The sequence below is a fragment of the Xenopus laevis genome, chromosome 3L (assembly GCF_017654675.1).
Source record: "Xenopus laevis strain J_2021 chromosome 3L, Xenopus_laevis_v10.1, whole genome shotgun sequence".
Taxonomy (NCBI): domain Eukaryota; kingdom Metazoa; phylum Chordata; class Amphibia; order Anura; family Pipidae; genus Xenopus; species Xenopus laevis.
The window spans coordinates 69,234,770-69,247,098 of NC_054375.1; the positions used below are offsets into that span (position 1 = coordinate 69,234,770).

A 12,329-nucleotide genomic window follows, 5' to 3' on the forward strand; every position below is an offset into this window, starting at 1 on the left:
AACATTTTTAATATATAAATAATACATTATGTAATATCACCATATAGAAATCAGTTTCTGTGCAGATCCATCTGTTCTAGATACATCATTTCTGCTCTAGGCAGAACTTTTAAATGCTTAATATTAGCATGCAAATTAGTATACACATCTAAGAATGCAAACTCAGTTCAAACAGATATCTTGCTGTAGGGGCATATTTATTTTATATGCTTTTCTTAGAGTGACTTCCTCCGCAAGCAATGTATAGTAACGGCGACAAATCTGGCATTCGCATGGTGTAACATTTACCAGTTCTCCATTTATTTTACACAGCTTTTTTTAAGCTGTTTTTTTGGTGAAATGTTACACAGCATAATACATATGCCCCATAGTGCTGTTCCCCCTTGTTAAAGGACCAGTAACAAAAAAAAAATTCTAAAAAAAATTGTTTGTACTTAACGAAAAAAAAACACCAAGGGGCAAATTTACTTACCTCCGAAATCGCGCCAGCGTTGACTTCGCCACACTTCGCCAGGCGTAGATTCTCCAGTGCTGCGCAAATTCACAAGTTATTGTTTGCGAAGTTGCGCTAGCGACGTTATGATCATCAGTTCGATGTTACGCTAGCGAAGGCAAATTTGCATACGGCATGCAGATAAAGTACAATGGCCATATATGCAGCAGCAAACACATTACACTACACAAGGCCTGGGAACCTTAATAAATGTATTCTAAAGCCCTACACATGTGCCCATGGTATAGTTTAGGTGCCATACGTTATCAAATGTAGGAGGGAAAGAGGGAACCCTAAAAAATATTTTCGATCTTTTTCAGCCTATCACCCTTTAAAAAGTAAAAGACACCAGCATTTTTTTTGTGACTTGAGTAGGTCCATTTCACTAGCGAATTTACGCCAGCACCCGTTAGTAAATCGGCGAAGTGGCAAAATGACGTCACGCTGTCGATTTTTTCGCTAGCATTAGCCACTTCGCCCTTTAGTAAATTTGCCCCCAAGACACTTGCGCTCCTCTTCAGAAACGGAGACAGGGCGACGATCCATTGTGCAGCGCTCGATTTCTCCTCCCTGGCTATTTCCCATAGAAGGCAGGGAGGAGAAATCGAGTGCCGTGCGATGATCCATCGTCGCATGGCACTCGATTTCTCCTCCCTGCCTTCTATGGGAGATAGCCAGGGAGGAGAAATCGAGCGCTGCACAATGGATCGTCGCCCTGTCTCCGTTTCTGAAGAGGAGCGCAAGAGGAGTATCGGTAAGTTATTTCTTAATAAAGACTTTATGAATTTAAAGTTAAATGTCTTGTCTTGGTGGGTTTTTTTCGTTATGTATAAAATAATTTTTTTTTTAAATTTTTTTCAAGTTACTGGTCTTTTAAATTAGCCCATGCAGACACCAATGGTTATTTAATCAGAAGTCGAGCAAATAACCCCGGAACTGCACTAGAAATGAGCTCACAAGGCTTATTGCTCACAAGACAAAAACATTTTATGTGTAGAAGATGCAAGCAGCTTGTGATCTGAAATAAGATAAAGGTCTGAACTGGAAGTTACTCTGTGTGGCTAGACAGAGATAAGGATATGAGAACTAGTATATCTATACAAGCATAGGATATTGAAAGTAACAGATAAAATCCGTTTCTTCTAATCAAATCTGAAAGCAGTCTGATAATAAGAGAAAAACTTAGCAGATCAATTCTTTGTAAAATGACATGCAAACAAATAGCAAAGAGCATCTAGCTTTTTTGCCATTGTGTTGTAATCCGGTACCTAGAATGGAGCTTTCCTAACAAATACATGAAATCATGTGATTTATAACTATAAACTAGTGATGGGCGAATAAATTCACCAGACACGAATTTGCAAATTAATTTGTGAAACTGTGGCGACAAAAATCAGTTTTAACAAATTGACGTGCTGTAAAATTGGGGTGTGCATAAAAATTGGCGCACGTCAAAATTATTCGGACAACCGTTGACTTTAATGCAGTTGGACCAAATAGTTGCGCGGATAAAAATTGTCTCTCTAGTCAAACTTGATGCGCATCAAAATTATTTTGACACCCATTGACTTCAATGCATTTTGCAAATTTTTCACCTTTTCGCAAATTTTGGTGTAAAATACGCATATCAGTACTAACTATGGAAATTAAGTAACTCAGTAGCCTTGGATATTATGCTCAGAGCCAGAATTACATAGTAGGTGCCCCTAGGCCCGCTGGTGTTTGTCTCCCCCATCCACTCCCCTGCGCATCCCCAGTGTTTCTGAACCAATGTGGGTGTGGGTGGGCAGCATGCCGCCCCCTAAAATGATGGCCTCTCCACAAATCCTCTGGTACTGTGATCCTCTTTATGGGTAAAAAGGTCCCCTGCTATTTGTCTATAATGTGCTCTAATGTACTTGTAAATACAGTTTGATTGCTGTGGGTGGTGCCTGGCCTCTTTATAGTTTATAGAGATCTGCAGAGGAGAGAACATTTTGTGTGAGCAGTAGATTGGGTTGTAGATTGCATGAGGCATCTTATTCTGATATTGTCTGGCTCTTGAGCTCTTGTTAATTAGATAAGAAAGATGCAGTGTGAGCTGCTTATGGGCTATCTTTGCTTATTTTTGTTTCACTGATGAAAGCATTAAGGGAACTTGAGTTTATATTTGAAAAACTGACGTCTTAGGGAAGAAAACATAATTCCTAGATAAACTAATTCTGTTTAACAGATTCCTATCACAAGAACTAAGAGGGCTCACAGTGTGATGCTGGCGTCATGGAGTGAAAAATATGAGGAAGACTTTCAGCCTGAATCATACCGATTATAAGAGCTTTTAGGAAAAGTATCAGTAGATTATATTAGCTTTTGATTCAAAGAAATAAAAAACTAAGCTTGACAGATGGCCAACATGCTTGCTATTTAATTTGCAGTTCAGTTTGCTCTTGGGCTTTTTTGTAAATCTTTTTATGTCTACATTTGTCTCATTCATGTACATTTCTGCTGGGGATGCCATATAAGTGTAGGTAAAACAATTTTACTCTGACCGACAGTATAACTGCCTGAGCTTCGCATCCACATATCTTCCCTGAGTCTGTTCCCAGAATGTCCTGGAGTCTATTGAAATCTGTCTTGGCATTACTCCATCCCTGAATAATAGCATGTGAGAGACACCACGTCTCAGAGAACAGATTGTAACCTCAATACAGGTTCTAAAACCAAGTTGCTTTTCAAATGCAAACTACCCCTGAGAGATGATACATTTTTGTTTTATCGACTCAAGCATTTCAAATTGAAACATTAGACCTTTTATGCAAACACAAAATGCCCATAAGTCAGCAAGTGTTTGTCTTTAGTTCATGATTAAAGGTAAATGGTAAATTGAATACAGCCAGATGTTGTTCTTCTTCCACCTGTGATTCAGAATATAGTAGCTATAGGGTTGATTTTCTAAAGTTGTGCAAACTGGATAAACGGACATGGAGACTGGCCTTGCAGTTACCCACCACAGTCTGGGAAAGAGTGGTGGGTTTAATGAAAGAAGCACAGCTATCGCAGTACAATAAGGACAAGAAGAGGCAACAGAAAAAGTTTTCCATTCTGGCATGCCGTTCTGGGAACAACCAAAAAGAGTAGAAATTAGGTGAGAAGGTAAAAAGAAGAAACTGGGACCCAGGAAAACAAGGAAAAGAGGGTAAAGAATCTGTATGAAATGACTCTTACCCAGCCTGAGATGGAAGTCCTAGACAAAGGTTTGAAATTTGCAATTGTTCCCAAAACCAACCCTGTTGTAGATATAATCGCAGCCTCTGAAGCCTCAACTCATAACAACAAAGTACTACAAAATACTTTGAATAACTTTACCTTAAAGTGTCCGCCGCCCTAGCTAATACCAAACCACACTGTACAGGAAAGGAAGGCTCTGACATCATCAAAAAAAGGCTCGAATATCACCATCCTGCCCGCTGATAAAGAAAGATACACATTTGTACCTATTACATTGGACTACCATACAAATGCGACCACACTTCTAAGCGACAACAACACACATGAAGCTCTAAGAAGGAACCCAAACAGCAGTTTGGAAAACGGTCATAGACCTATTAAAACAGCTGCAAAAATACAAAGCTATTGAACATTTTGTTGCACTTTTCCAGACACTATATTTCAATGCTGACTCTAGGTGGTACTAGAGTGCAATTATTTCATTGCATTGCTTCTGATGGACTAAGGCCATTGCACTCTAGTACCATCTAGAGGCAGGTTTTAGCACTAAAAAATAACACAAGGTGACATGGTATGACAAAATGTGAAATCCTGATAGCTTCACCTGTAAACACAGCATCTTTTTTTAATGGATGCAGTATACATTGTATGTATATAGCATATGAATAAAAAGGTGACCAGAATATATAAAGGTTGAGAGAGTAATAGACAAAATCAACTTGAACAAATCTACCTTTATATATGGTATTCAAGATATGCTCTGCTTTACAGTTCATGAGATTGCAAGAGGCATGAACAATTTTTAAGCAGTCTCTGCTACTTTAAAACGTTAATTAGGGATTTGAAGCAGAGCGTAGCTTAAAAGAAGGATTAGAGAGGGTAATGATATGCAAATTACCAGGTAGAAGATAAGACTGTGAAAAGGACTATACAAACCGTCGGACAAATCTATGCTACATGATGTGATGTTAATTATAAGAAAAACAGAAAATAGCATGATACAATCACTAATTCCTACCTATTATCTTAGTTGTGCTTTAAGCAGAAGGTTAGAATAACATTGGATAAAAGTTTAGGAAGACAAAGTGATAAAAGTTGTTGTGAGTTAAAACAGAAGAGCCTGGAATTTTCATACGGAGAGGATGTTGCTTCCTATTCATAAAGCAAGTTTTTGGCAAATATCCAAGGGAATAATTAACATTGCTAGGAAAAACATTGTGCAGCAGCTGCAATCTGCACCATGACCATGTTTTTCCTAGCAGAGGGAGAATAAGAACACCAAAAAACATGAATATGAAACATAAATCAGCACCGTAAATTCTATGAGCTATGGCGAAACTTTTTTTATGCTGTGCAAAAAGTGAAGTAAAGCATTTCCAGTGATGTTGCCCAGGGCAACCAATCAAAAATTTGATTTCAATAGCTAGAAAACAAAAGCAAAAATCGGATTGGTTGCTATGAGCAACATCACCGGTAATGTGGGGTATTTTAGAGGTTTGAATGGAAAGAGAGAGAGAAGTAGAATAAAGAATATAACTGCCCCACAGACGACATCTTCTTCAACGCGATCTTCTTCCTGCTGTGAACGGCGTTTTGGCACATGCGCAGTAGGATCATTTCGCCGGTACGGATCTACTGCGCATGCGCCAAAAGTCACGCGCAGCGCCGTTCAAAGCAGGAAGAAGATCGCGTGGGAGAAGATGTCGTCTGTGAACTCCCTGGACTGGACCTGCGCAGAAGGGTAAGTAACAAGTTAGGGGCATTTGCCCAGCGGGACGGGTAGGCCAGGGGGGAGGAGGGAGGGTGGGCAACAAACGGGAGGGGGGGGTGGGGGGTTTACGCCGACTAGGTTTCCTTCCCCTTTAAACAGATGACCAGTAAACATTCTACCTACTGATCAGTTGTTATGGGTTACTGCACCTGGGCATAGCCCTATAAATATGCTATATAAGGGATCAGATCAGCCAGTTCATGCCTTTCGTTATGCCTATAGAATTCAAAGCTTGGCACAAATCAAGTGACAGTGTACAAATAAATATTGTAAGGTATAAAAAGGTGTTTCATTGTGCATATAAGTAGTTAAACATATTTCTATTGGAAATAAGATTTGTATAAACACATTAATCAATTTTCCATGGCAACATTTGTAGGGAATGATAAAACAACCCTAAGAAAAGATATATTGCTTCACTGAAGAAGAGGTCATCTGAGGGAATTCCTGGATGAAACAACAAATTGCTGAGGCTTAAGGTTGGATCTCAAGTGTGTAGAACATTTCAACTCTAAACAATAGAAACCAATGATTCAGAAAATACAGAGGACAAATAATTTACGGTTCTTGTCAAGAACTGAATATATATAGATCTTGGATATTCTGCCACGCAGCAGTCCCAAAACCATCTTAAGCAGGCTAACAAAGGCTTGCTGCAAAAGTTATTATAGTATCACCGGTTAATTTATATACATTTTTATGAACAAACACCATGTGACTGTGTAGAAGAGTGATTTACAGAATGGACATTATCATTGTTTTGAATCTCAGTCCAGACACAACACTTGCAGCCAGGTGACACTTACCTGAGAAATGGAAAGAACCCATGGAATTGTTATCTTGAACTTTTTATTATTGACATGTAGACAATATGCAGTTTAAGGATATCTACAAGTATTAAGGGTATTTATTTATTTATATTTAGGTACGGTATATTTATCAGGAGCTGACAAATAGAATATCAAAACTGTTTCTTAATGAATATGTTAATTGCACAGGAGTAGCCTTAGAGCATTTATATTGTAGATGGGGTACGTGACCCTAATTCAAATGCTGAAAAGAATCAGAAGAAGGCGAATTATTCAAAAACGATAAAAAAAATTAAAAATGAAGACCAATTGAAAATTAGCTTAGAATTAGTCATTCTATAACATACTAAGGGGCCCATTTACTAACACTCAAGTTTACATTTTTTCCACAAATCCCCAAAGATACGTAGTTTTCACATTTTTTAAAAGCCATAAAAATTAGAGATTTGTTAGGTGTAAAAACTAGTGATGAGCGAATTTATTAACCAGGCACGAATATGCAGCGAATTTCCCCGTTTTGCCACCGGCGAATAAATTCACAAAATTGCGGCAAAAATTAGTCAGCATCAAAGTTTTTGGACACCGGCGACAATTCTGACACTGGTGACAATTCCGACGCCGGCGACAATTAAATTCACATCCATTGACTTTAATGCATCGGAATTGTCGCTGGCGCCGATTTTGATGCCGAAGAATTGACGCCGACATCAAAAGTCCCATTTCGCAAATATTTTGCTCATCACTGGTAAAAACCACTAAAATTACTAATACAGAACTTCACCAGGTAAAAGTTGTCAAGGTCCTATAGAAGTCAGTGGGGGCTGCGCAGATCTTATTGGTCAATTCGGACTTTTAGAGGCTTTTTTGTATTTTTTTCCGCTAGGAATTATCTGGAAAATTTTAATTTTTAGCTGCTTTTAAGGTATTTGTATTTTCTAGCGCATTATTTTCCATTCTGATTTTTAATACTTGGATCTTTTAATAAATGTCATGACATTCGTAGTTTTAGGGAAAGCGAGTTTAGTCTTGGTTTCAAAAACCTCTAAACCCACTAAAATCTGACCTTTGATAAAAAGGTCAGATTAAAAATATGAACCACCCCTTTAAGTCACATATTTTACAAAAAGACTTACAGTATATTGGAGATTATGTTCTATGTCTTATGAGCTAGATCAAGAACAAGGGTTGTAGTTTTATACTGTACACAAAGGAAAGCAAGCAAACATTGTTTTTGAGCAATGACCCTAATGATAGAATACATTTCTGCTGATAAATATGGCAGCATGTTTCCAAAGCACCGCTTGACTGAAATCCTGCTAACTCTCACTCATGTAATGTAAGCAATTGGCAGTAGTCTTCGCCTTAGTTAAACATATCAGGAAATGATGCTCGTTCTAAAAAATATATATATAAGATGTAACATATTTTCTGTTTTTGTATGTTTTTTTTTGCAGGGAAAATTCAATGTAGAATTCTAACCTGAAAATGGCACTTCATTTATGACACCTTTAATCATTTTTGACAATTAATAGTGGCATACTTCAAGTGAACTCAAGCATAGCTTGCACTGCTGGCATGTTTAACAGCTACTTATGGTTTGATTACATTAGCTTTGGTCTCACAGTTGTGCCAGAAAACAAAGTGCGTAGAGCAAAGGTACACTAAATGGCTTATTAATGAATGTGATAAAAATGTGACCGCCTTTTAACACTCCAAAGTGATCATGAAACCTACTTTTTTCAGACTTAAATGGATGAGATTCAATTTGAGATGCAATTCAGTTCAGAAAAACATATCCCACTGTGGACCAGATTCAATTCAGTGAGAAAACGGTTTTTATCATGTGAAAAGTCACAGACGAAACTTGTTTTTCGCCTTGAATTTTCTCACTGAATTGAATCTGGCCCTATTTATCAAATGAAAACTCTATTGAAATCTATGGGACAAAACCGTCATTGAAAAATTTTATTTTTAATTGAATCACGTCCATGAGTTTTCATGTGATGAACCTTGAAATTACTTTTTATTGTTTCATTGAATCTGGCCCTCAGTAAGAAAAAAATCATCTATTTATCACATGAAAACTCATGGACGTGATTCAATTCAAGCAGAAAAAACTTTGCTCCTAATTCAGTTCGATTTTTTCCCCATTGACTTCAATAGAGTTTTCAAGTGATTAACTGCGAGATAAGTTTTTCTGAACTGCATCTCAAATTGAATCTCGTCTATGAGTTTCCATGTGATAAACCTTTGTTTCACTGAATTTAATCTGGCCCTTTATGTAATAAACCTTTTTCTCACTGAATGGAATCTGGCCCATAATGTGAAGGGGGTTGTGGGAAATAAAGAGCAAAATATAAGAAAGGAAATAGCTGGCATGTCCCACTTTGCCATCTATTGCACATTCATTCTTTGGCAGCCTAGCCATAAGTCATACATATGCCCCCATTGTCTTAACAGTAGAATATACTTTTTTTTTGCTCTTGAATGTTTCTTTTTGTGTGCGTTTGTGTTAACCTGCATTTGTCTATCAAATGTCTGTGCAAAATCATCATTTTACAAATAGCTAAGTGTTCCCTCAATTTATGGCAAAGCAGTGAATGGATTTGTCCAGATTATAAGCATGAGTGCACAAAGTAAGGAAGTTATAATCACCTCCTGGCAGAATAATTTGTGCACTGGTTAACTTGTTATCCTACTCAATGTGCAGTGAGGCTACACGTGGATGCAGCAGGAAAAAGATAAAAATATTCAATAACATAATTGCCTACAATGTAATTTTACTGTAATTAGCAAGTCAAACTGCTTAAGCATATATCCTCTAATTATATTTATTGTAGTGTACAAATGGTTTGCAGCTCAGTACAATGAGAATGTAAAAGGTATACATGTTTCTATTGTAGTACTAAATAATTACAGTTCAGCTGCTACATATCACAATTTAGAGCAAATGTACAGATGTCAGTTGGGTTTCCAGAGCATCTAATGACACTTTTTTGACAAATAAGATCAAATCTTACTATTCTAATATGGAATTACAATGGAGTTTCTTCAGTGGCGGAACTAGATGTTGCTGGGCCCCACAGCAAATTAATTTTAGGGCCCCCAACATATCCAGTGTTTGTCCTGTTTTACCAATATATGTTCAAATTGCTCATCAATGAGAGCCTCATGGGGCCCCCTGTACCTCCTGGGCCCCCCTGCAGCCGCAGGTTCTGCTTCCTCTGTAGTTACTCCCCTGAGTTTCTTACATATATTTCTCATCCCAAGGTACTGTACAGCATTAAAGGGAATGATAACAGCCTACCACTTTATGTTGATTTTCTCTATTTAAGAACATATTTTCATATGTTGAGAGAGAATTGCCAATATTTAAATTTAAAATTAACATGAAAGACAATATTATAAAGAACTGCAAGTGAATTGTAATTATTGCAACGGTTAATAATCCCCACACATTTTACATTAGTTCCCATACCAGGTATTAAATTCCTTAATCCTTTGCCTATTGATAGTCTCACTGAATGTGCCATCTATTATTCAGCACTCAATCCTTTCTGCCTGCTAATTTTGGTCTTATCCTCTTAGGGCATCTAGATAAATGTCTGTTGAGAAAAGATATTGACACTTTCATACTTGGTTTGTCTTTCCATATACAAAGCTATAGGATATGTGCCAGTTATTGGGAAAAAGGAGTAGGATAAATGAAAATCATTAATTCAGTGGAAAAAAGAAACCAGCTCAGAGTGAGAATTATTTGTGCACATCCTAGGAATCACTAACGTTATTATAATAGCTAAATGGATACCAGCTTATTAGTTGTCTTTGGTTTGGGATCTGGTAGTACTCATAGCAGTGTCCTGTTTAAATAGATGGCATGAACATGATACATTGTACTGTAGAGGAAAAATATAAGTAAGCTTCAACTGTGTTACTAGAAATATTATTACTAGGAATAAAAAGTGTGTTGGCAAATAATTCACATTGTTACATGGGCAGTTAATTTCCTACATGAGAGTCTGACAACTGAACACTATATATTGAAAAGGCACAGCACGTAGGGGCCTGTGTGCTGCACTGACTACTTGCTTTCATTTAGGACTAGGAAACAGGACATGCCATTTGGGAGTACATTATATAATATGAATATGACTATCAATGTATCTTTGTTTCTTTGGTTCTCTGTGGTAGGGTGCATTCAGATTCTTAGATTTCATCTCAGCAAGACTCAGTGGCAATTAGTGAACTACTGATTAACTCATACATATGGAACTCCAAAGCCCATGACAAATGTTTTGGCAGATCTCAGTTCATTATTAACAATGAGCCAAAATCGACACTCTCTCTGCACAGAATGCTCTGGGTTACATTATCCAGCACTATTTCGCTATGCAGCTCAAATAAGAAAATGTTTCAAATCAAGGATGTTTTCATGGGTTTTTAGACTTTCATATTTTTTCATTTAGCAAACTCCATCTGCTGAGTTATATACTGTATTTAGCCAATGTCATGCAGTTGCTTTGGACATGTTCACAACTGGCATTATTCCTAGTATTTTTTTGTGATAGTAATGCAGGCTTAGATGCTTTAGTACAGTACCTTCTTTGTTTATTTTGTTTCACTTTCATCACTAATTGCTAGTGATGAGCGCATCTGCCCTGTTTCGTTTCACCTGCAAAACTGCAAAACTTGAATTTACAAATGAATAAATCCCCATGTTGTCTAAATTAAAGACCAATGGATTTTTATATGTGTATAATTTTGTTTCCTTAAATTCATTATTGGTCAATGACGACTGTTACTTCTGGTATTATCTATAGATTTTAAAATGTATACAATACAATAGCGTGTATTCTCTCTGTGTTGTGAATGTTGGTTTCCATTTCCATTTATATGTTGCAATTTCTATAAATAATCTTTCTGTAGATATATATTTCCCCCTCTGTTAGAACTGATTAAGTAGCACAGATAGTCTTGGATGAAATGCTTATGGAGGACAGGTCTACCAATTTCCGTTCTGCAATAATTATTTTCATTTTATCCTTGATATATAAATTTCATATATTAAATTGTTATTCTAGTAATCATTAAAGCATCTATAAATTAGCCCTTCCAGATTTTAATATTTAAAACAAACGGCATTTTTTCACTACTGCTCGTTGTATATTGGTTGGTCACCATTGAGACTGGTACTTGGTCATCTACTAGGAGCTATTCTGAGTGTTTCTCATTGCCATTAACGAGAAAGAAAATGTGTTGATAACCTGTGCAATGATTGATAACTATACTAATAGCAGTGATCATATTGCTACGTGGGCTACAGCCCTTTATGTTCCTCAAAAGACTGGAAATCTGTGAAAATGTCCTGCTAGTGATTTAGAACCAATGTATTGATTATCTCAATGTTCAGTACAGCATATCCAGTATAAAGAAATAGATTGGAAAGAGACTTCTTTGATTATTGTTCAACTCCTGATATGAGTCACCGAGTCACTCTAGGAAGATTTAAAGAAGTTTTATTGAGAAACTACAACTTAGGAAAATAATTATGGCACTGGATCCCCAGTGCCATAATTACTAGTAACTCTGTAAAAAAAATCTTATTATAGATTCTTTAGTAACAATAATACACAAGGAATAGTTCCTGTTTGTGCATGTGTCTGCTTTTCATTGACTTATAAATGACAAACCAGACTGACAGTGAACTCTCAGTGTACAAGAGAAATAAAAATGTAGGTATAATTACCAAATGCACCTTCCCTTCATGATGTTATTATTAATTGTCTGAAATACCTTGGACGAGAATAATCACATATTATGCAGTTACAGTTTGAATGCTTCATTTCTGGGGCTTGAATAATGTATGTAAAATTCCTAGCTTATTAGAAACCTTTGTTTAGAGCAGTGCTTAGCATTTCGAATGGGAGAGAAAGAAATCACCACCGAGTTTGTTTCCCCCGGAGTCATCAAGACAATAGATTTGCACTCCGCTCTGAGAGTTTAAAAGGAACTGTTGGAAATGATAAGACTTGAGACATATTCAGCTAAA

At 36.8% G+C, this 12,329-nt stretch overlaps 1 protein-coding gene across 7 annotated transcripts in view; it reads left to right on the forward strand.

The window, feature by feature from the left end:
* The window catches only part of LOC108711107 (synaptotagmin-1), a 308,629-nt gene that overhangs the window by 280,463 nt on the left and 15,837 nt on the right, over positions 1-12,329 (forward strand). The gene's annotated exons all lie outside the window — the stretch shown is intronic.